Source organism: Canis lupus, chromosome 36 (assembly GCF_048164855.1).
Source record: "Canis lupus baileyi chromosome 36, mCanLup2.hap1, whole genome shotgun sequence".
In the NCBI taxonomy this organism is placed as follows: domain Eukaryota; kingdom Metazoa; phylum Chordata; class Mammalia; order Carnivora; family Canidae; genus Canis; species Canis lupus.
The window spans coordinates 11,408,138-11,434,853 of NC_132873.1; the positions used below are offsets into that span (position 1 = coordinate 11,408,138).

General features: G+C 34.1%; 1 protein-coding gene and 1 pseudogene across 8 annotated transcripts in view; one reads left to right on the forward strand and one right to left on the reverse strand.

The window, feature by feature from the left end:
• The window catches only part of ERBB4 (erb-b2 receptor tyrosine kinase 4), a 1,106,221-nt gene that overhangs the window by 613,126 nt on the left and 466,379 nt on the right, over positions 1 to 26,716 (forward strand). Inside the window, exon 1 of one of the 8 annotated variants that reach the window (XM_072813223.1) lies at positions 20,176 to 20,221. The exons of the other annotated variants lie outside the window; for them this stretch is intronic. The gene's annotated coding sequence lies outside the window, so the exon portion shown is untranslated. Of the gene's footprint in view, positions 1 to 20,175; positions 20,222 to 26,716 lie in introns of those variants that run through there. 8 annotated transcript variants of the gene reach the window in all.
• Positions 15,747 to 16,852, reverse strand: LOC140625355 (ribosome production factor 2 homolog; annotated as a pseudogene).

The following is a 26,716-nucleotide window of genomic DNA, read 5'->3' on the forward strand; positions in this document are numbered from 1 at the left end:
TCAACATCACATTTTTAATGAGTTTTATTTCGTGTAACAAACTGCTTCATCCAATACATGCTCCAACCTTTTCAAGAAAAAAAAAAAAAAGTAGCTATGGCAAAAGAATTGGTAATCAATGCATTAAATTAAAAACATTAATTTAATGATGTATGTATGAATCGTTGGGATTATTTAAGATCGTGATAGGAAAAGGAACAAGAGCTTACTACTGGGGCAGCCTGGGTGGCTCAGCAGTTTAGCACTGCCTACAGCCCAGGCCCTGATCCTGGAGACCCGGAATCAAGTCCCACGTCAGGCTCTCTCCCTCTCTTTCTCTGTGTCTCTCATTAATAAATTAATAAAATCTTAAAAAAAAAAGAGCTTGCTACTTAAGTAATTTGCTGTTCACTGAAGCAAAAAATGATTTCTTAGTCTATATTTCAATGATTCTAAATTCAAACTGTAGTATTTTCTACTGTAAATATTTGTGTCCCATGTGTGAAGTTGGTTCTTATTTCAGAGGTACTTAGTTATGCCTGACATTGCATCTTCTGGTAATGTCTACCAGCTTGTGGCCAACAACAGAAAATTGAAAATATAGCTAATATATAAGGAGGTAGAGAAAGGAAAAAAAAAAAAAGTACGTATAGGTCCTGCTGACTACACAGCTATGATATCAGCCTTGTCAAGGCTGGCACTTATGTGGCCTTCAGACATTCCTCGTCATACCCGACTGACTTAACTACCTCCCTTCAGCAATTCTTTGTCTCTCCCTCCACAATAGATCACAGTTTTCTTTGGCCTTTGCCTTCTCAGCTGGCTGTGAAGCTTGAAATTCCTTAGTGCTGCATTTCGGTTTTATCTGGTTCTACTTAATTGAAGCAAGGGGTAGAGTTTAAGGTTAAATGCAGAATATTATAAGATCAGTTCCTCCAATTAAAAGTAAGTTTATTACATTCTGCAATCAAGAGTACAAAAGGGAAAAAAAAAAAAAGATGAAATGGAAATGCCTTCCTATTTTACCCTTCTCTATTTATTGTGGAAGAGGATACACGTTGCTCATCTTTAACAAAAGTAACAAGTCACTCTTTCTTTTTTCTTTTAAGATTTATTTATTTATTCATCAGAGACAGAGAAAGAGAGGCAGAGATATAGGCAGAGGGAGAAGCAGGCTCCATGCAGGGAGGGAGCCTGATGCAGGACTTGGAACTTGATCCTAGATCCTGGAATCATGACTGGAGCTGAAGGCAGGTGCCCAATCGCTAAGCGACCCAGGCGTCCCAAAGACCCTCTTTCTAAGATTTATTTCTTGGTAAAATCTCACTACAATTAGTCCCAGTTTAGCAAGGAAGATTTTATAAGGAAACACTTCTCCATCAACTAGAGGGCTGATGCTAGTCAGTATATTTTCCCTGTGCGTATAGCAGATTATCTCCAACTACATTTGAATTCCAAAGATTTATTACAGCCTTTGACTGGGAGACTTTTACTGATTATGTGATGTAAAAGAAACTTCACAACATCTCTTATTCTATCATTAAGAAGTTATTATTTATCAAATCTTTAACCACCCTCTCAAGCTCAAACACTCTACTAATGCCATGAAAAGAAAGAAAGGTATTTTCATGCAAAGATTTAGAAGTAATGATAGTTTAGAGAAGGAAACTTCTAAATGGGGATGAAGATGAGTCCTCAATCCTGGCCCTTTTGTTTCACTTCCTTTACATTAAAAAAGCTGGTGTCTGGATGCTTGGGTGGCTCAGTGTTTGAGCCATCTGCCTTTGGCTCACATCCTGATCCTGGGGTCCTGGGATCTATTGGTGCATCAGGCTCCCAACTGAGAGCCTGCTTCTCCCTCTCCCTATGTCTCTGCCTCTCTCTGTATGTCTCTCATGAATAAATAAAATCTTTTTTAAAAAGATGATATCAGTTTTGTCTTTTTTATTATTATAAATATGTGACTCTTGGCTATCTGACCATGACCAAAGATGTACTACCAACTTATTCCTGCTCCTATCCCACACTACTGTCCACAAATGTTTTTTGTTTTTGTTTTTCTGTTTCTCTCCGTATACCATGAATTCTTATCTCCTTGTTTCACCTGCCTAAACATAATCTGTAGCAAATCACTATATTCATTTGATTGACTTAATATGGATCTAGCACTCTTAATGAAATAAATTTTATATAGAATATTCAATTGATAACTTTATCTTTTATTTGCCTATTTTTTATTATCTAAAATTCACTGGATAACAAATAAATTTTACTGGATAACATTTTCTAAGTGAGAATTTATGGTAATCCCTGTTATGACACTAATTCCTGGAAAACTATCTTGTCACAAAAATGTCATTCTTCAAGGTCCAATATATGTTATAGTATCCCTACCAGCAGCCTCAAGATGCCTAGAATTTCTACTGGACTCTAGAGAACCAATTTGAAAAGCCTTTCCAAAAATATTTTAATAGGAGCCCAGACAGGGAAACCTAGTATGGGATTTCCATGAGAATGACAAAGCTGGTAAGGCCTCTCCTAATTGGAACAATACTCAGTTTAAAATTGAGGTTATGAGAGAAGCCCGGGTGGCTCAGCAGTTGAGCATCTGCTTTTGACTCAGAGTATGATCCCAGGGTCCGGGATCAAGTCCCACATCAGGCTCCTGCATGAAGCCTACTTCTCTCTCTGCCTATGTCTCTGCCTCTCTCTCTCTCTTTCTCTCTCTCTTTCTCTGTCTCATGAATAAATAAAATAAAAATATTTAAAAAAATTAAAGTAAAATAAAATTGAGATTATGAGTAACTCTAAAAAGCCAGATCTACTTGTGGACAAGGTTTATGTCTACACACCACCTCTTAGCTTCACTTGAACATTTTCATTTTTTGAACATTTTCAAGACACTGCAAGATAAACTCTCCCCTCCCATCTCATTAAGATCAACTGCCTTAAGCCTTGCCTAGTGTTTGTTTTGGATTTCCCTATGGCTGTCCACTCTTTAACAACTTATTCAGAGTTACCTGTTACCATTTTCTCCCATTCTGTTTTCACACTATTCAACCAAATTATTTTTTTTCAAGAATATCAGTGAGCTCCATGTTGTAAAATCTAATGGATAATGTCATATCCTATCATCTGTCATTATGCTATTCTGTTGGATGGATATCCTCTCAAGATGTTTTGTATTCAGTATCTTTGACATGCCTATCCTCCTCTGTTAGACCTACAGATACTGTGCTAACTTACATATTTGCAAAAAAAAAGTTCAGTATTATATCAGAGTTTACATCTGAACTTCAGACTTGTAAATACAAATAAATGTACATATAAAATTTGCATAGATGACCAACATATATTCTAGATTAGTATCTCCAAATCTGAAGCTCTTGCACCTAATTTCTCACCTCCCAAACAATTCATCCATTGGTCTTACCATTTCAGAAATTGGTATCATCATACATTTGAATGCTTAAATTAGAAAACTCCAGGTCACCTTTATTTCTCCTCAATGTTCATCTAATTCATTGGTAAGTCCTATGACTGTCAAAAACTATGTCTAGAGTCCATTGTTTTTTTTCTTGATCTCCACTGCTGTAATCCATGTCTCAACCATCATTTGTTCTCACTTATAAAATTGCAATAGTTTTCTAACTGGTCTTCTAATTTCCCTTTCCTGCCTATAACCCAGTCTCTTAAGGGTATCCAGAATGACCTAATTAATAAATAGTTCTGATGATGTCACTTCCATAGTCAAAATTCCTCAGTACCTTCTGTTTGTGCTGAAAGTAAAATAAAAATTTCTGAATGCTGTCCACAATATCCTGAAAGTTCTGCCTCCCATACAGCTTACCATCCCAATCTTTCCATGCCATTCTCCCTTCTTTTCTTTAACTCTTCAGTCTTCCAGGTTTTTTCTATTCCTAGAATATAACAAACACTTTACTTTGTATATGCTTTTTCCTTTCCTTGAAATATTCTTCTACAACCCATCACATAACTGACTCTTCCTTCAAGTCTTAGTTTATGATAATAGCCTCTGACAAACTTTCTCCAACAATATATACCTCCCCATAAATTGAAATTAGATTCATCAACCCACCCCATTCTTCATGTATACACTTCATGTACACACTGTGCATAATTGTTTTTATTTCTGTCTTTGTAGTAATTATCACAACTTGTAATTACCAATTTATTACTGTTATATTATTTTTATTCTCTACTAGAGTGAAAACACTGTAAATATTGGGATCATTTCTGCCTTACTTACTATTACATGGCAGATCTTTGGAAAGAACAGTGATCTCAGTATTAATTTAGCATCAATTTGGGGGGCACCTGGGTGGCACAGTCTGTTAAGTGTCTGACTCTTGGTTATAGCTCAAGTCGTAATCTTGAAGTCATGAGATGGAGCCCCGTACTGAGCACAGAGCCTGGTTAAGACTCTTGGTCTCTCCTTCTACCCCTCCCCTCCTCTAAAATAAATAATTTTTTTTTAAAGATGCCATCAATTTTAAGATAAACTGTTATTTTATGTACCATTAAATGGAAAAATATTGACAAACTGTAATACAATTCTTACATATCACTTGATACTTGTGTCATATATTCAAAGACCCTTTTAATATTAGAAGTTTAGATGTAATTTTTATCATGTCACTCTATGTAAAAAAATTTAAAAATTATCAAAATAAATTGGTTGAGGTAATCATAAGACTTTTTTTTTCCCATTGGGATAATCTAACCCATAGTCACTTTTTTAAAAAAAATATTTAATTTTTTTAAGAGAGAGATAGAGAGCAAGCATCTGTGTGTGTGAGAGGGGGAGCAGAGGGAAAGGGAGGGAGAGAATCTTCAACAGGCTCCCTGCGCAATTGGAGCCCTAAACAGGGCTCTATCTCACAACCATGAGATCATTACCTGAGCCAAAATCAAGAGTCAGATGCTTAACTGACTGGGCCACCCAGGGGCCCCTACGGTCACTTTTCAACTATTTGCTTTCATTATGCCATCAAAGAATTGGTTGAGTACTGAAATCTAGCTCTTAAAATATTCTTCCACACTGTTGCCAGTCATTCTAGAAGGTTTATGCTATTGGTTTCTTGATCTCACCAGATAATGTTAGTGCAATGTTTTTATACAATGGATCCCTATTAACTCATTTCTTTCTCAAATGGTCCTTAAATGGTTTGTTTGGTTAAAACTTGGTTAAAACTCGTGGCAATGACGTTGTGCCATCATACTATTACAAATAACAAGGAAGTTCAAACGTGTAGAGAACTGCTATAAGTTCATGACTTCCATCTGGCTAGTACCAATTATAACATGCACCCCAATTTTAGAGAGACTTAATCTGAAAAAACGTGCACCTTAAAATAGATGAAATACAGTAGTAGGCAGTAAATTACTGCTCTTACTTTGTCCAGCTCTTCCCATGGCTGGTTCCTTATTTTATTATTATTATTTTTTAATTGAAGTAAAATTAACATACAGTGTTACATTAGTTTCAGGTATCTAATATAGTGATTCAACAATTCTATATAGTGCTCATCCAGATAAATATACTCTAGGTTCCTTCTTTTTTTCAAATATTTTATTTATTCATTTGAGAGAGAGAGAGAACGCATGCACAAGAGAGATGGAGAGGGGCAGAGGATGAGGGAAAAGCAGAATCCCTGCTGAGTAGGAAGCCGGACACAGGGCTCTATCCCAAAACTCTGAGATCATGACCTGAGCCAGAAGCAGATGCTTAACTTATGAGTCATCCAGTCATCCCTCTAAGTTCCTTCTTATCATTCAATTTTCATTACAAAAATTATATCAGGGTTCTCCCATGATAATCTTATTTAAAGTAACCCAGTACTCCTTCCCCTGCTCTACACTGGTCACTCTAAAATTATGTTTGATTTCATTTATAGCCCTTATTGTTATTTGATGGTTTTGCTATTGTCATTTATTTATGGATTATTTTTTTAGTGAAGGAATAATATTTATTTTATTTTAATTTGTTTATTGTGGGTTTGTCCCTTTAGAGTGTCTGTTTGAAGAGAACAGAGACCTTTCCTCTCATTGGCTAATGTAATGCAAATTTTCTAACTGGATAGGTAGATGGAGAGATGGATGGTCTTTCTAACTTGATTTTTAGACTTACACATTATCTGGGCAGTCTACTTACTTTTTTTTTTTAATTTTTATTTATTTATGATAGTCACAGAGAGAGAAAGAGAGAGAGGCAGAGACACAGGCAGAGGGAGAAGCAGGCTCCATGCACCGGGAGCCCGACGTGGGATTCGATCCCGGGTCTCCAGGATCGCGCCCTGGGCCAAAGGCAGGCGCCAAACCACTGCGCCACCCAGGGATCCCAACTTTTGTTTTCAGTTTTGGTCCTTTCTATTTGCTGTCTCCAAAACAAGACCCATCGTATCCCAGTTCTCAGCTCATATTCTTCAGAGACCTAATCCAAAGTATTAGGTCCAGCATGCCAAGCTGTACTTATGGAATGGGGGGATCATAATAGCCAGCAACAGTGGTCACTTTCCCAGATATATATTATGATTGTTAATAACAAGAAAGGGGGAAAAAGGGAAGTTGCGAGTAAAAGAAATTTGCAATACGACTGAAGTTCAATCTAAAGATTTGACTGTTATGCAAAGAAAGGAACTGATTTTAGTAATGTGTGTGAGAAGTGATAGTGTTTATCAGAAAATCAGATATGAGAAAAGACACAAGATGATTAAAAAGAAAGGTTAGCACCAAGTTTTTACTTATTTCTCACATAGGCAAAAAAATATTGGTTATTTTAAATGGATTTATATTGAGTGCCTTATTCATTTGTGCTTAAAAATATACATTTGGGTTGATTGCAGTGTGCCATGAAAAATTTCAATATTAAGAAAAAATACAAAATATGTACTTTCAGAAGCTCTATAGTCTGCACTGTAGCATAATCATGTTCAGAGGGATCTGTACATGAGGCAGTAAACAGTACTCTCTAATTACATATCACCCTGCAAGTACAAAAACAAAAAAAAACAATTTTGCAGGCATATAAATGCTTATAGGCTTGAGTCAGTTCAAAATTATAGTCAGAACACTGTAACAGAAGTCACAGCTCCCCCCAAAATGTCAACACTTACTAATAGCAGCTACTAGCCTTTTATTTTCCAAGTGATTTAAAAGTGCTTGCCATGTACAGATGAAGGGTTTTGTGTAGTATATTGATAACCTCACCTTACAATATTCTACTCAGGGTTGAAATGTGCTATGTGAATGCATTCATGTTGGAGTCAGAAGGTTTTGTTTTTTTCTTTTAGGTAGGTTCAATGCCAAATGTGGGTCTTGAATTCACTAACCTGAGATCAAGAGTCACATGCTCTACAGACTAAGCCAGCCAGGCACCCCAAGTTGCAGATTTTACATTCATGATTTCAAAAAAATAATTCACTATGTTGGGGATAATAAGAGGCTCAGAATGAAATGTAACACATTTCAGGATTTTACTGCATGAGTAGATACTCTTGTTAAGACCCATGAGATCTATCATGTAGCATAGGAAAAAGGATGATACACATTGGTTCAATTTTAGAAGTGAAAATGAAAATATTCAATAAAGATAATCTTGACTTGCATATCTATTAAGGTGAAAGCTAGAGTATAATGTAAGAGTTTAGTAACAAATCCATTATGCTTTCTAATGTGCAGTTAGCCTGAAGGACTATTTTGAAGCTGGACATATTTGACTACATTCCTTATTATATAATTGCCTCTAAATTAAATCAAATGACATCTTTATGTCAGTGCTTACGTCAATTGCATTTTTAAAACAATAGTAATTTTTGCCAGATTTTTGTCTTTTAACCACAGTGGATTAATTTAGGACCAAGCTTAAATCAAATTTATGATTTATTGCACACACACACACACATTCATGCATACACACACAGAGACATGCTCTTAAGCAAAATGGAATAGTTCTCTGTACAATTCAAAAAGACAAGTGATTGCCTATAATATTATGTATTTTATAGAAAGGTTTTACAGAATGGATATTATTTTCCAGGATTGTGATCAATGGATTTGTCAGAAGTCATGAAATTTTTCTTTGCAGCATATGAAAGTATGTCTACATATTGAATTGCCTGCCTCAGTTCTATTCCGGCTAGTCTCTGGAATCTGTTTATCACACACCATGCATGGAAATGGAATCATAAACAACTCCACAAGTTTGAGGAGCCTGAGCACTAATCACTTTTATATTATCCTTGATAAAATCTGAACACTAAATGTTGTGGTTTAAGAAGATTAAAAGGTACTAATCCTTCCTGTGGTCAGTGACAATTTTAAACTGTTCCATATTGGGAGCCCCAATGGATACATGCCAAGACACTTGACAGGATTAAATAAACACTCAGCATATTCATATACATTTATATTATTTTCTATTTCTTTCACCCATTCTTTTATTGTCTTTTAATTTTTATTTAAGTGACTGCTATCCCATGTAATAGCATAAAAATCTGTATTGCTGACTTGCTTTTGGATTACTTCCTCTAGGATATCATGTGACTCTATAATTTGGGGGGATACTATCATATTGAATGTTATATGAAGTTTATAAAGCCTTCTAAAATAGCCCATTCATTTAAAATGCAAATGGATTTGGTCTATTTTGAGAACATATTTAATTAAAAAAATAGCCAGGCATAGGGCCAAAAATATTATAAATTATACTTCATTTAAAACTGATAAAAATATTAGGACATTTTAAGTGGTCACATTTTAAAGATAAGGACATCAAGAGGTTAGATAGCATGCCCAACACTGTTGTAAGTGGTTGGTTCAGATTTCAAACCCAAGTGGTCTAGTTCCAGAAAGCATACACTTTGTCTGTCTGTCTTCCTTCCTCTCTTCCTTTCTCTTTTTTTTTTTTTTTTTTTTTTTTGAGAGAAAATGCGCGTGCCTGCATGAATGTTCACTGAGTTAGGGTAGAGCAGGGGGCTGGGCAGAGAGAAATATTAAGCAGCCTCCATGGCCAGTGCAGAACCCCTTGGGGCTCAATCTCAGGATCCCAAGATCATGACCTGAGCCAAACTTAAGAGTGGGACGGTTAACCACCTGAGCCACTCTGGTGCCCCATTAGCCTTCTTTGTAAGAGTATCTGATCTTTTTTTTTTTTTTTTTTTTTTTTGGTAAGTAATTAGTCTTTTGTCTTTGGATTCCATATCTTGGGGTTGTGTAATTGAAGAGGGGGACAGAAGATGAATTACAAAATGGAAATGGAAATGGGAGGGCTTCCCCCTGCCCTTTCCTCTCTTCCTTCACATAAAGAGTTGTTTCAGGCAAAAGGTCACCTGACCCAGGTAATCATGTTAGCCCCTTACTCCCCAATTTAACATTTTTTTTCTCAGTGGGAAGAGCTTGGAAATCTTGAGGGAGGATTTAATACACTTAATTGTTGACAAATATGTTAATTACTGTGGAAATGCCATATGAAAAACTGAATTTTAAATGTCATAAGTCACAAACCCTACTGGAGCTCTGCCACTTGTAGATTCACAATTGGGAAAGGAATAACTGGGATGATTTTAGGAGTAAAATGACTCTCCAAGGGAAAGGGAAAAAGATTATAACTCCATTCAGAAAAATCTAAAAATCTAGAGCTAATGTAAGAAACAAGCCACTCATAAACTCCAGACCTCGTGGGCATTTCAGCTCAGTTTTATTGTTCTTAAATCCTAATTTGTCCTTGGTGGGAGGTTTGCAGAGGATCTTGGCTTTAGGATTCTCATGCCAACCTTGACAACATCTCTCTCAATCTGGAGACAGTCCTAAGAGATCACCTCTGGTATCAGCTTGGTTGATCTTTTTCTCTGTTTTCTTTTTTCATTTTCATAAACAGGTCTTGGCTATTCTTAAATGTTAACACATATATCTACCTGGTTTCTTCTTTTAGCAGTCTATATTTTGTTGTATTGAGGTACCATGGTATAAGTATATCATCAGTATTCTCATCAACAGAATATTTATTTCTGATGTTTTTCCTTACTCATTCTTAAAAACACCATATGCACATGTATAGATATTACTCTAGAATCTCTGTTAAAAATTGGTACATAGGCATTTTAAATTTTAATAGATACTTTCAAATTGCACTGCAAAATAGTGAAACAGATTCGCATATATAGAAGGGATAGATGAGATAATATATTTCAACATTTATATAATTTTTTTCATACTATTCCAAGGCTTTTTGTATCATTAATCTATATAATTTTGTTAATGTTTAACTTAGGTCAGACCTTAAAATTTTTAACCGTTTTGTTAGATGAAAACGACATCTTGTTTTTGTTTTTATTTTCTAGGTTCTTGATAATAATTTTATATAACAGATTCTAACACTTTTTGCATTTTTCTTCTGCTTATGTAAACTCTATACATTAATATAAAGTATTCCCATTAACCTCACTACTTAAAAATGAATTCATCCAATGGCAAAAACTTTTCTTATTTTCACTAATTGAGATGATAGCATCCTAGATATTTTAATTTAGTAGAGATTATATAAAATCGTGTTTAAGTTTGATTACATTTGAATAGTTGAATAAATGAAATTATAGGAGCAAATAATACAGTATGAATTTAGTTTACTATTAAATATCTTGTGTATAATTTTCTCAGGTTCTTGGTTAAAAAAAACCTTCAAAACACTGAAAAATTGATAAGTTAACATTTTAAAAATAATTAGTACAGATCTTGGAACTAAGAAGGTTTCAAGACATGTTAGCACGTTGACTTTTCATCTTGCTATTACTGTTACCATTTTCATTATTTTTGCTTAAACTAGATAAATTAGAACCATTGATCAGTTTATAGCATTTTAGATACATAAAACTAAATTAAATTGTATATTTCAGTGGATATGAATTTCATGGAAAGAAGTTGTTCTACAAATAAGAGTGTTGGATTTCAATATATGCTTTGGACTCTGTCAGTTTGGCTGCTATGTGCTATTTAAAAACAAAATATTTAATCTGTGGTAATGTCTCTTAAAGGTTGGTTAAATGAAATTTTAAAAAATTACCTAATACAGGATAAAATGTTTTTGTGGCATTTTAATCAAGATCATTATTAAAGGGAGTAAATGATTATTATGAGAAAATGGTATAATTTGAGTTGGAAAAATAAATCATTAGCCACCAAGGAATGCTAGGGCAGCACTATCTTCATCCAAGTACCAAAAGCCATGAAGTTAGGGCTTGGAGCTAGTATTAGGGGGAAAAAAAAAAGAGAGAACCAAGTATTTATAAAATAGGACTATTCATATTTAGTATTAAGTCTAAAGAGCTGAAATAAATTAAGAATGATGAAAAAAAAATTAAGAATGACGTATTTCAGGCAGCCCTGGTGGCTTAGTGGTTTAGTGCCGACTTTAGCCCAGAGCATGACCCAGGAGATCCAGGATCAAGTCCCACGTCAGGCTCCCTGCGTGGAGCCTGCTTCTCCCTCTGCCTGTGTGTCTGCCTCTCTCTCACTTTCTGTGTCTCTCATGAATAAATAAATAAAATCTTTTTAAAAAATGACGTATTTCGACAGATATATCCATATCAGAGAGGAGGCCGATATTATTCTGTCTTCTGGTCCAAAGTCTTTGTCTCTACTCCCTGCTAACCTTTTCAGTTGTGCTCACCAAAATTCTTAGAAACCATTAATATAAAGATAAACTATATCCAAGGAAATATGATTGGGATTTTATGCCGAATGCGTGTACTAACATGTTCTGTAAACTGAAAAAGCTACTTACTTCTCTGTTCTGTTTCCCCTTTCATAAAATAGCTATGGAAATATTATCAATCAATAATATTGTAAAAAAATTAAACACTGAAACATGTAAACTTTAGAAAATTAAATTTATTTCAAATTATTATTTTATTTGGATTGTAAATATATATGCTACATATAGTTACATGCAACTTTGCTTATGTTTTATTTCCATTTTTGTAAACATTTATATCTATACATGCATCTTTATCATTTTACCTATACAAGTTTTTCATACGTCTACTTACTTAACACTTCTTCAAAGATAGATATGTGTCTAATTTGTCTCTATCTCTGAATAGAGATATTGTGTTGTACTTGAAAAATATTTAATGAATTATCAAAATCTGTAAAAGAGAAACTTTAAATAAAATTAAAAAATAGACAATCTGACTGATCAAGGGACTTTAATAGCTCTGATTGTTATAAGAATCAATATGTGAAGACATAATTCATAGTATGAGTGTGTAGGACTGATTCTGGGTTTTCATTTACTTCAATTATAAAAGGACTTATGGAATAATACCCCAAAGATGAACTGTCCTTTGCTAAAAACAAAACAAAACAAAAAAACAAAAACAAAACCTGTTATGCTTTTTCTATTGACATATAGAAAATTTGGGTCACATGAGGTAAGTCCTCCACCCAACATTGTAATTTCACACGTGTGTATCTTGGATTCCTGGCAAATGTATTATTCATGTTTTTTTTCCTCTTTTGAATATTTGTTTTCATTATTGAGTTTTCAACTTGGCCTGCTCAGCCTCCATGAAAGTAAGTTTTGTTTCTTAATATGCCAAGGCCTTTGTATCATTCTTCTATCAGATTATATTTCTTGGCCTTCAGTATTTCACTGCTTTTCCTTATTTTCTCCTTTTATTATTTGATTTGAATTTTCCTTTTTGATATCTTGTTAAATCATTCTCTTTCTATTGTTTTACTTCCTTTATCATTTAAAAGTTTCTAATTTTGTATCCTTACTGTCATCTCAAAGAAAATTTTGGGTTTGGTTTGTTTTCTAATTTATATACTCAACACTCAAAAGGATTTAGAGATGATTGCATTTAATTTCCTCATTTTACAAATAAGGAAAAAGCCTCACATGTGAACACTCTGTACTGAATAGCCATTCGGAGTGGGTAATGAGTTGTTCCCAGTCTGGTTCCACTTTTGTTCAACTATGCAATATTTTATTGCTTTTAAATATAAATATTTTTAAAGCATGTATTGATTATCCCCCAAAGAGCACATTTTGTGTTTAATATTTTACATAGATTTCCTTATTTGTTCCTTACAACAGCCTTGTGAGGTCATAGCATCTTAATTTTGTGGTTACACAGCTGACAGAGTCAGAGGATGAAGCAATATCTCAAAGTGTTTTCCTAGTTTCTTTATTGTTTTTACTTTAACCATTTAGGTGCACTTTCTTTTCTGCATTATTTATTTTGATTTTTCATTGCCTCCTGCAAGTCATTTAAACAGATGTTGACATCAAAGAATATTTAATAAAATACTGAAGTGCAGAATTGGGAAGAATAGCCAAATGAAGATGTTCATCCTTTCATAGAGAAATTAAACTCACTTTAGAAAACAGTCTATGGAGTTCTCCAAATTGACATTCATTTTTAGCTTATACCCGTTTTAGAATGTTTCTGAAATACAGACGGCAAGCTGCAAATATTCCTTACTCACATAAATTATGGAGTCATTTTCTAGTGAAAACAGATAGTTGGAAATCTGTAACAAAATAAATGTATTTTGTTCTCATAAACAGTGATGCTGCAGGCTGTGATGTTTGTTCCCAAACAGGGATGATGGTTATTACCAAGAAATGGTTCAATTTGGTTGGCACTACTCTGTTTTGTCAAGTATGAAGAAAATAAAGAATATAGTCACATTGTTTTGAGTAAAAGTTTTCTTTGAGAAGAATAAAAGATGTGATGTATAGACCTATTTGTTCCCTTATGAAGTAATTTTAAACATATTTTAGTTACATAGGTCCAATGCTGTTACCACTAGATGGGAAATGGGTTTAAACAGAGTAACAAATATCTGAATATAAAGTTTTGCATCATGGCAAGAAGGGTGAAACTGCTATGACTCTCAGAAAAGCAGAATCAAATTACAAGCCAATCATCTATAAGATCTGATTACTTAAAATTACTAAGTTAACTTAGGTAGGAGGTTGTCCAACCTATGGAAAATACATTATAACCAAGAGTTAAATTAAGACTTTCTTTTTATTAGTTTATATTAGTTTTCTTCTGCTCATACCTCGTACTTAAATGAAAAAAATAATGGACACACACACACAAAGAAACACAGAGAGTATGTATGGATATATATATATAATCATAATCATAAAGCAATTGTGGAAAAATAAAAATATTAAAGGAATTGAACACATAAATCAAATCTACACTGTTATACCTCCTCACTGCCAGGAGATATTTATCAAAAAGAAAAATGGAAAAATATATGATTTTCAAATAGTTTTGGGTATTTATCGCAGAGAATATTCTTTCACTATAAATACACTATACGGTATCATAAGAAAATAAACATATATGGGCAGCCCGGTTGGCTCAGTGGTTTAGCGCCGTCTTCGGCCTAGGATGTGATCCTGGAGACCTGGGATCAAGTCCCATGTCGGGCTCCCTGCATGGAGCCTGCTTCTCCCTCTGCCTGTGTCTCTGCCTCTCTCTCTCTCTCTTTCTCTCTCTCTCTCTCATATGAATAAATAAATAGAATCTTTAAAAAAATAAGCATATATAAATGTTGAGGGCAAATTGCTTATTTGCTTACAATATTCTATTAATTTACATAGGCTATAAAATTACAGTTTTAGTTAGTTTTTTACATTTCTGGTCAATCTTTAAAGATAAAATAGTTAAAGCAAGCAATTTTTCCTTTTTTATTAGCTGAGAAATATGTTTTTATTACCTTGTAAAATATATAAATTCTCTATTTTTAATACCATGATTTCAAGATGAGCTAAATAGAGGCCAGGCCTATGCTGTTCATACACTTCTGAGCACTCTTACCACCCAAAAAGGGGAATAGATGTCTTCGTGTTTGTACTATAATCGCCTCTGTATTTTTATCACTTATTGGTAAGAACAATTTGCTACATAGCAATAATAAAACAGAATGTAATCAAATGTCACTACGGTCTGTTATACTGCAGTAATGTCAGATAAGAATAATAGGTTTCATAAAATGCTGGGCAAATCTTGGAACAACCTTATTCAGTTGGTGTTCAGATTCATGACCCAATAAAACTTATTCATATACATTTGGTATACACACATTGATACACAATAAGCTATGTCTGTGATTTTATTTAATTGTATAGATTCTTTTCCCATAGTGGGTTATTGAAGGACTTTATTAAATAAGACTCTGTGAGCCAAAATCCCTCAAAAGATTTGAAATCACAAGTATAATAATAAGGAGAAAATCTATTTAGTAGTTTTTAATTCCAATGTCCTTTTCTAGAGGAGAAAAAAAAAATCCCCAGTATTATACTTTATAGTCCCAAGATACAAGGTTTTCAATAGACTCATTAATGTCAGGAAAATTTAAGTGGTTATATAACATAAATTCAACGACAAAAGTGTCACTATAGGCCTAAAATTGTTATGCCTACAGTCATCAGTACCCAAATTGTCCTTCACCTTCCAGGATCTGTTGAAACTTTCAGAACTCAAACCCTGGCCCTCAGTCTGGTGAAACTCTAAGCCCTTCCTTCTCCTGTGCTATCTGTATAGAGTGATACACAGTGTATAAGAAGGAGATACCTAAATATGACCCCCTCCCCCCAAAAGCTTCAGTAAAAAGAAAAGGAAAGATTCATGAACTTAGGCTGCGAAGTTTCACTATGAAATTTTAGTGGCTGTTGTGTACAAAGTAAACCAATTTATTTATTTGTTTTTTCTATCATTTTTTTTTTAATTCTCTTTCATTTTTTTCTCCTGGTCTTCTGTTATCCTTCGTACAGGTTGCTTCTTCAATCCCTCCATGTTCCTGGTTTGTAGTTTTCTTAGCTCTTCTGCATATGAATCCTTCTGTAAGTTGTGCCAAAAGTATCATGGGAGACATTTTTCTTCTTCTTTGGCTTGAGGGTTTTGGCATTTTCATAGATAATTTCTAAAGATCATCTACTGCCAGATGTGTCCTCCTCAGAACCAGATCCAACGAAGGCCCCATCTCTTCCAATTTGATCCTTGGTGTTCTGCAACCAGATTTCTTCAACACCAACTTATAGCTTTGGAAATAAATCTTCCCATTCAGTGCAGAGAAGTGCAGAACATATTCTAAACCAGCCAGATGGATATTTGTTACAGTGGGGCTTCCGAAGAAATCAATAGGAAGAATTTTCAGCCTTCTCTAGTCTTCTCTTTCATCAAAATCATCACCAGCAAATATTAATGTGGGTGTTTTTCCCTTGGGACATTTACTATTCTTAATATCTTTTAGAGAGACAAACTTCCCAATACCTAATTCAATCATATCCAGCACATGGTAGTCATATATGCGAACTATTACTAGATTATATGACCACTTCTTTACTGTGGGAACCAAACATAAATAAAGAACAATCTGACTTCTTTGAAAAGAATTCCAATGATGTCTGATCCTCAAATGGTCTTGTAATGTTTTTTTTTTTCTTTTTTTTTAAAGATTTTATTTTTTCATGAGAGACACAGAGAGAGAGAGAGAGAGGCAGAGACACAGGCAGAGGGAGAAGAAGGCTCCATGCAGGGAGCCTGAGGTGGGACTCGATCCCAGGACCCCAGGATCATACCCTGAGCCAAAGGCAGAGGCTCAACCGCTGAGCCTCCCAGGCGTCCCATGTTTTTCTTTTTATACAGAGCTCCATACGGTTTTTTCAGTGCATACACATCTCTAAGTACTTGTGTCACCATTAAATTTGCATTTCTCCCTTTAATCAGCATAGCATTTTAATATTTTCACTGAGTTTTGGTTCTTTCTTCTCAAGGAATCTCTTAGCTCTTTTCGTTTTGGGCTTTACAACTCAATCCAAAGCGTCCATGGCTACCGCAATGCAAACCGGAAGGAACGCCCAAAGTAAACAAATTTATAAGGTCAAACATGCTGTATAACATTTGGCATAAATTTTCCTTTCTTCCAAGAAGAACGATTTTTAGTCTACATTCCCAAACTCATCAACCTATCAGTGCCAATTCAGTTATACTCATGTGTGATTTGGAATGATGAGCAACACCATGGAGAGTTGTGGATTTGATGGTTTCTAGAAAGATAAAACTTTGCTTAAGTCATTCAGATTTAATTTAAAAAATTCGTATTGTCTGATCAAACAAAATCTCTGCCTTCTAGATTCTTCAATATGTGACCTCTGAAGAGAGAAGCCCAGGGGATTTATTACTAAGACTGTAATCCTAAATATCCAAGTAGAACATAAAAACGCATCTGATCCCTCCCTGTATAGTAGAATAATGAATAGTAAAATAGGGTGACTTGCTCTTCTTCCAAGGCAAACGATCACTTTCGTACTCTGGGCTTGATGGGTATGTATGCATGTCCTCCAGTATGTTGTATTAGGAGTTTGAGGAGTAGCAATCAAAAGGAAAAATCAGGGCAAAAGCCATGCTATCCAGTGCCTATTTTGTCTTCATGAAATAAATACATGAATGTGGAGAAAATTAACTTTTTTTTGAAGAAAATGCTAGACTTCAGCACTTTATCTAGTCTCCTGACCTGAAACTCCATCTAGATGCTAAAGACACCCATTTGAATGTCTCTGTCCTTGAACTCTCCCCTGCACATAGACTTATATAAACTGCTTAGATGCTATATTTAGTGAAGCACTAGCTAAACTCTCATAAAACAGAGACCCCAGATTACACTGATGTAAGCAATCAGTTAATCTCTCTGATGGATATGATCAGGGTTAATAGGACAACTCTTCACATTTAGTGATAAGAGAAACAGAGGAACACACATATTATTCTTTTAAGGGCACAATCTGAGGCTGGCATAAATAATTTTCTCTTATACTCCATTGCCTATGACTAAGTCACATAGCTTTAAGAGAGGCTGAGAAATATGCTCAGCTACATTCAGGAGATCTGTTCCTAGGGAGGAAAGAATGAATATGGATGGACTCTCAGTAGTTATCAGACAGCAGATATCCCATACGTATCTATAAGCTTAATATGCCCAAAAATGGAGCTCTTGATGTTTCCTTCTAAACATGCTTCCTCTATAGTTTGTCCCATTTTTTTGTAAATATGAGGTATATTCTTTGAGTTGCTCAAGATCAAAATCTTGGGGTTGCCTAGAATTCTTTTCCTTTTTTTTTTTTTTTTTTTTTGTTGTTGTTGTTGTTCCTGACTTTAAATATTTTACGCCAGGAAATGTTGCCATCCCTTCATTCTATTAAAAAAAAAATCATCTTTTATGTTTCTTTACCTCCTCTGCTTCTGCCATGGTCCCAACCTCATTTACTTCTCACCTGGATTGTTAGAATAGCCTCCAAACTGGTCTTCCTGTTACCAGCCTTGCCTTGCAATAGTCTATTCTGCACACAGCAATGGTAATGCTGCTTTTCCAATTGTGAGACTCTTCTGCTCAGATATAGCTCACTCTTAGTTAAATAGCTCACAAGGCTCTACATGGTCTACCTCTTTCCTCTGAAAGCTTCAACCCCTACCCCACTTCCCTCTCTGCATTCCAGCCAGACTGCCCTGTCCTCTTAGCTATTCCTCAAGCACACCAAACACCTTTCCTCTTCATGGCCTTTGAATTTTCTATTCTCTTTGCTTGAAATTGTTAAATTGTTCTCTTATCCTGTTTCTGGGTTTTTTGTTGTTGTTGTTGTTGTTTGTTTGTTCTTTACTTACTTCAAGCCACTTTTCAAATGTTACTTTTTCAGAGAGACCTTTCAGGTCAGGCCTGACTCTGACCATTGTATGCACAATGGTAAATATGCGAAAACCAACTACATTTCCACACATAAACAGAAGACACATAATTGATACTTCATGTATCTGACACCAATTAATTGGCCTTTCTTTCAAAGTGAGATTTCTGTTGTAACTTATTTATCTGGAATTGAAATTTTATATGTACATGCATGTATATATATCAGCTCTCTCTCACTTTTCCTTCTTTTACTACATTTCATAAAACCTATATGTACAGTTTTTAAGTATGTAAGTACATATTTAAAACATGCTAAAATATTTAAGTGGAAACATAGTAGTTTCCCCGAAATCATCAGTTGAGGTAGGCCATAGTCAGAATAGTGGCCCTTCAAAGATGTCCAGATATGAATCTCTGAAGTTTGTGATAGCTTATGTTGCAAAGGGGAATGAAGGTTCCAGGTGGAATTAAGTTTGCTACTCAGTTGACTAAAATATTAAGATAATTCTGGATTATCTGGGTGGGCCCAAAGTAACCACAATGGTTCTTACAAGTCTAAGAGAGGGACAGGGAGAGAATCTGAGTAATGGCAAATACAAAGGACTTGGTCTTATGTTGGCTTTGAAGGTCGATGAAGGGGTTGGAAGCCAAGGAATGCAGACAACCTGTAGGAGCTGAAGAAGGCAGATTCTTTTCCACAGCCTCCAGAAGCATTTGAGCCCTGCTGGCATACTGATTTTAGCCCAGTGAGACCCATTCCAGACTTGTGACCACCAAAATTGTGAGATAATAAACGTGTTGTTTAAAGCCACTAGGTTTGTGATAAACTAATAAGAAACTAAGATTTTAAAGTTCAATATAATTTGAATATTTTCTCAACTAAGGTATTTGCTTGAGTTGGTGATTCTTAAAACATCAATGAGGATTCATTCTTCTGTTCACTTACACTAATAAAATAGAAACAAGAAAACAAAGAACTTGCCTCACTTCATGCCTAATCTACTATAGAACCTGTTTTTCCATAAATGCTAATTCTGCATTTGTGAGGCAGTGTAATTGTTTTCTGTTGGTCAGTGACTACCAAGTCTTTTAGTCTGACATAGAAAAAGTAGTTTTGGGAACTACTTTTCTTATAGATTCCACAATGAAATTGTCTAAGTTTTATTTAAAACTGGTAAATGTAGTGAATACCAGAAAATTAGTAGAAAAATATGTTTTTATGAGTTCAAGTAAGATTTGTGATAAAAAAATCGATCTTAATTGTGTGTGTTACTTCTTCAAAACCATTAATAAGCTGTAGGATAATATTGATCAAGCAATAATTAAAATTTATTTAGCACTGTGAGTCAAACACTATGCTATTTTATATGTATATATTATGCCTGTATGTTATCCTAGTAAAAAGCCTTTATGATAAATTCTAGAATAAGATAAATAAATACAGAATTCTAGAATTCTAGAATAAGAAAACTAAGGCAAAGAAAAATGAGAAAAGATGCTTAAGGTCCAACAGCTAGTAAGTATTTTGGAGAAAGATCCTCCTAGAATTTCCAGCTAAGTATGTGTCCATTGTATGATTTAAAATCTTGAACTGCTATGAGTTAAACAATCTCAGGGAGATGGAGGGTTAGTGTTCAAGCATTTATATGAGCTCATTACTCTTTGAGTTTTCTGTGTTTACAGTTTTCCATTTTCTACATTTCACGAGAGTTAGTTTATGTTATGCTCTGGGTGCATGTCTGTGTGTGAGCGTGTGTGTTGCCTCTGCAGCTGCTGAACATGCACCTGCATCAGCCTGAATCCTGCTAAAACCCACTATTAGTGCATATTATCTGGGGGTACTTGGAATGGTATTTGCTTGCCTTTGACATTAATAGCTGACCCTAATGTTCCTTTATCTTTAAACAGCCCATCTTCTTTTTAGAATATTCTTCCTATAGGCTATATTTAGTTTGCTATATTTAGTTTGATGTGTTGTCATTTTATTCTCCAACTAGCTTCCAGTTTTAGCAATTTAAAATCTGTTTGATATAATGAAAAACATGTCTCTAGGATATATTGGCAGTTGTGTTTCTTTTCTTGTTAAACCTGGTCATCCATACAACCAAGAAGATGAGCTTTAAGTAAAGGTGATATTTTCTTTTTTCATTGTATGTAATCAGTGCTGCAGAGCAAAAGATAGATATTTTTAACACAAACTTTTTTCCTGATCAATATGTTGTTTAGGAGAAAAATTAACCAGTGCCACAAATGGATAAAATATTATGTTCTGTGTTGAGTTTTTGTCTGTTTTCGTTGTGTTTTTAACAAAGTCAGTCACCTACATATTCATTGAGTACCCATTTCAATAGGCACTATGTATGAAACTTCAGTTATTTATTCAAGTACATGAAAGATAGTTAGAAAACCAACTACATTTCCACACATAAACAGAAGACACATAATTGATACTTCATGTATCTGACACCAATTAATTGGCCTTTCTTTCAAAGTAAGATTTCTGTTGTAACTTATTTATCTGGAATTGGAATTTTATATTTTGCTTAGATTCCTCTTTTTTCTTTTTTTGTCTCCAAGATCACTTTCCAGGGAATAATTCAAGCTGATTGAATCTGGCCAACTACTTTGGGATATGGTGTTTAATTAACCATTCTGAAATAAAGTTGCAAAAACAAAGCTTAATTTTATTATTTTAATTAGTCACATGATGATTAATTATTGGGAGCCTTCAAATCATGTTTTTGGAACTATGGGTGATAACATTTATCTTGCACTCAGGAATCTGATTGATTAGAATGAAGTGAGGGGAAATTGTAGGGGATTTGAAGGAAAAGAGATTCGTAAGTTATTGTAATAAACAGTGAAAAAAGAGAGCAGAGAATGTAATAGCAGGATTATATATGAAGCGTTCTGGAAGACACTTTAATAGAATTATTTTTTAATATATTTCAATAAAATATGGTGTATGGATTGAAGTTACAGAGATAATTAGTTTCACTGAGTAAAATCTGTTATTTTCCTAAAACCTAGTAGTTAAGGTATATTTTAAATAATAGAAAAATTGGTTTTAAATATAGTTTAAAACCACTTAAACTCTGAATTGGTTTTAAATAGAGTTGTTTCTCTTTGTTGCTCTTATTTCTAGCAGTTATATTACTATTGATTAAAATCTCTAACTTTGAAAAAAAAAATACGTAACTTTGTAATCTATGTTTTTTTTATTCCATGATAGTCTGATAATATATAAAGGGAAAATTGCTCGATTTTGAGACTTCATTTATTAATGTAGTAATATGCTTCATTTATTAATGTAGTAATATGCTTGATGACTAATCAATATGACTTGATTGGTCACAGGTATACAAAAATATTTGCTGAAAGATGGAAGAAAGAAATCAAACTTTCTAGAAAATTTAATAGCTCTTTTTTTCTTATGCCTATGTAGAACGGATACCTTAGCTTAAAATAGTATTATATTTAAATTATTTGTTAATCACTTTATTATATGTCAGCCTTTAGATATCAATAAATACTTTGTGCAGTATTATCTGGTGTGAAATAGGGACAAAATCCCAGAACTAATTGCAGATAGTAGAAATGTTTGTCTGTTATTTATTTGCTATAATGTTTAGTGTTAAGGGGGAAAAAACATTTCTTAAAATGTCACTAGACCTTTTCATTAGAAACAATTTCTACTTATTTATAATTTAATAAACACTTGTTGACTGCTTTTGCAAGATAAGAGTAAAATCACTGTGGGGGCATATGAATAAACACATTCCAATTTATGCCCTCAAAGAAGTATATACTGTCCAAAAAAGATGTCAGACATTTAAATTAAGCCTATAAATAAACAAAACAATACTGAAAAGGAGTGAGGGAATTGCATGCATATGAATTTGGAAGATGGTGAAACTTTCTAATTAAAAAAAAATCTATTTTGTAAATTCCAGAATCTAACAAAAATTATAACAAAAAATCAAACCAAGGTAGTACATAATTTCTGATAGAACCACACAATATTCTGTACCTATACATCTATTTCCAAAGGGTTGCATTTCGGTAAATAGAAAAAAAAATATATATATATATATAAACTATATATATTTATATATATAAATTAAGTACTCTTGTTGCCTTTTGCCTTTACAAATGATGCTCATTGATACCACATCCTGTATTCATCTCTACAAGTGCCTGTATCAACTGGAGTTTTAATATCAAGGACAATAAAATATAGAAAAAAGTTATTAGGCTACAGGAGGCATCAGTTTTCTTTGACAATTCCAAAAATGCCAGATGTGTTCATAATAATAAATACTCCCATTATGTGCAATACCTTTCACCTCTGAGACAATGATGTGGGAAAACACCACAGATGGCATCTGGATATGGGATAAACATCGTGCAAGTGGTGAGAAGGCCACGGTGAAAAGTATAGTTATGACAGTTATCCTTCGGCAGTCATTGGATGAGAATCATCCCCAGGTGGGTAATGCTTGCAGAAGGATATTTGGAGTGCTCCTTCAGGTTCTCTCCACGAGCTCCAACAGCAGGTCACTCTCTATTCGTGCCAGGATCAGCGCCCACACACAGTGTAACACCATGCACCTGTCATGCTTCCAGACAGGAGCTGATATATCTACTTACCAGACAGTCTCTTCTCTATCACAGAAAATGCCCATTTACAGAATGTAATTTCTATAAAAAGAGAGCAAAAACCCTAAGAAGTGAATAAATGAGTTTAAGAATAGCTAAATGAATCACCCAAGGTCACAGGGCCAGAGGCACATACTCTGATTTTAGGCATCAAGAACATGATCCTTCCACCTTTTTAGAGCAGCATATTTTATTGTTCATCATTTCTACCTATTTGCATACCCAAATGAAAGGAAAAATATTTTAAAAATCCAAATTTATTTTGAAATAAAGAGATATTTGAGTATATAGTACTTATAAAACCAAACTGAGCTGTTTACTTGATTTTTAATAACCAATTCTTTCCTTTCCTCACCCCATTCACAGTGGAAGGAGTAAAGATGATCACATCATACATAAAGACATGGATATTGTTTAGTCATTTCAATTTAGATTTGAGATACTGGCTTGAAAGATATTCTTGAATTCTAATATATAACTTTAAAATGGAGGAAGTAATAGGTCTATAAATATTTCTTAGGAATATAGAAAATGCCACTACATTTAGGGCAATCCTGCTGATTAAACTTCAGTAATGGGTATTTGTATTGCTAGGAGGAAGCATTGGCAGTATCTAGTAAATAAACTAGGTTACTTATAAACAGTGAACATGTGACAAATCTTGGGGAGACACAGTCATTCTAAGTGCCCTAAGAGTTCATGTCCTCTATAAAGCCTTAGTAAGTTGCTAAATATAACACCAGGATTAGAAAATATAATTATCCCTCATCATGAATAATCTAAAGAGTCACCAAATCCTTCACTAAAGGGTAATCACTTAAAATATAGTTACTGTGAAAAACTGACGTTTTAATAGAAAATTTGAGTTTGACTCGTTGACATCATTCTTTTATATTTCTACAAATACCTTTTTCTCTAAATTCAGACTTTCAAAGAGCAATGAAGCTTGTTTTACTTCTATGTTTTACTATACTAGGAGAAAGGCAAAATGGAAAGTGCGTGTGCGTGTGAGTGTGTGAATGTGTGTGTGTGTGTGTGTATGTGTGTGTGTTTAAACATAAAATAGTCATTAGACCCTGACTGGGCAGCAGAAAGGTTAAATGTTCAATCTGTTCTATTTTAAGATGTGAGAACAACTGCTTCCTCTGTGTTGATGTACTCTGAGATCCTAGCTAATACGAGGAGAATTTCTAATTGAGAATATAAGAGCCACCAACTTTTTTGAAGTTCTCTTTCTTAAATGCACCCTGTGTTTAGGAATCAGTTTGCGGTTCAGGATGCCTTTGGGTGTTTATATTTGGAGGACTGCCTCTGATGGAAAGCTCTAGCCTTGGATTAGTATGTCCAGAGCAACCCCTTCTGTAAGAATAGGCATAGGGCAATTTGCCGCAGATGATGCGAAGATTATACTCTGGTTTTAACAGGAGGCCTCAAGAGATCTACTTGCAGTAGACGATTTAAGTTAATGAGTTTGGTTAAGTTTACATTTCTGTTTACTAGGGAGCAATTTTTCGCCAATAATATAGCACTTGATTGGTTGTCAAGGAAAAACAAAAACATTAGACTTGACAGCCACCACTTGCACTGCATCATATAGCAGGGGTATAAGGATATAGCATTCTGTAATTCAGGAAAATAAATGATGATTTGTGGTAAACTCAAGTTACCAGAAATAGTGCCTTTTCTATTCAGGAATCCTGGAGACGAACTAGGTTCTGGTCTTGAGCCTTTCTTAAAAATGTATTCTACAACAAATAAATTATAGTAACTCATGTCAGTGGAGATACAATTTTTAATCAATTTTAAATACCATAAAAAACCAGAGTGTACAATTTGCAGGTCTGTTTGGCAAAAGGGTATATATCATTTAAAAAATTCTATAAACTAAAAAAAAAAAAAAAAAAATTCTATAAACTGCTTTTTGCTTGGTTTTATCATTTCTATTTAAGGATAACAGTCTGCTAACTTGCTCTTCATTTCAACATTTAATAGGAAAAATATAATAAATGTCATACAAAATGTTACTGATGGGAGTATTATCTGAATTTAAAATATGATTTTAAAACTGAAATAAAAGACATATGACCTTATGAAGGCAGTTAAATCACTAATGCCATTAAGGAAATAGATGGATAAAGTGAAGGTAGCTTTAAAAATTTCCAGCCACAGATTCTATAGTCATTTTAACAAAGACAATAGGTGAAATGCAAGTGGAATTAATTTCTTGTGTGCTTATAAATTATTCTCTGACAGATGAAACTTTCACTTGTAACGGCTAATCATTAGAACTTCCATGAATCTCATGAGTTTTGAATAAGTCTTGAATATACAAGTTTTGTCTTGCTTCCTATCTCTTTTCTTTTTTTTCTTTTCTTTTCTTTTCTTTTCTTTTCTTTTCTTTTCTTTTCTTTTCTTTTCTTTTCTTTCTTTTCTTTTCTTTTCTTTTCATGAGAGACACACAGAGAGAGGCAGAGACATAGGCAGAGGGAGAAGCAGGCTCCATGCAGGGAGCCCGAAGTGGGACTCGATCCCGGCACCCCGGGATCACAAACTGAGCCAAAGGCAGGTACTCAACCATTGAGCCACCCAGGTGCCCCTTCTCATCTCTTTTCAAATGCCCAAATTGATTCACATGATAATTTAGTAAATATTCACTGAGTGGTAATGTAAAGAATTAGACTAAATGTGGTTGAAGCCCATAAAAAGAAAAAAAAAACCGTAAATGCTGCAGAGGGAAAGGAAATTTGAACATAATTGGTTGGATGGTTAAGTTTAAAGATGCTGGTTCTCTTGTGTTAATACCAATCTACAAATACATCTGTGAGTTTGTAATTTAAGGTCAGCAGGCCTCATACCTTGAACGATGGGCATGTGATTTCGACACAAGTGACTGACTACAGGACGTTTCCCCGGCAAAAGTAATTACTAATTCTATTCCCATTAGAAGAGAAATATAAATTAGTTAATGATTTTCTTTCCTTATCATTTTTAATTTAATGATCCTGAAAATGTTAGAGAGTTGTTTGCTCCTAGAATTATGAGAGAGTCAAACAGTGAAGTTTTTTAAGTCACTGTGTTGTGAAAGGTTAGCAAGTTTCTGTGGCTGTCCTAAATTAAGTGCAGAAAATGCTGTTTGAATAGATGTCAGATAGTTTTAGAAATACTTTCATACAAATTGCTTTTGTCAGTTACCTAGTAACTTACATTTATAATGTATAGAAACCTGAAAAAAACTTATTATGCCTTTATGATATCATTCATGGCAGTGTACTTCAGGTAATTTCCTAATTCTCTTGTGTTACAGGCACAAATTAAATATAAAAGAAGTGCCAATAAAATAACATGTTTAATT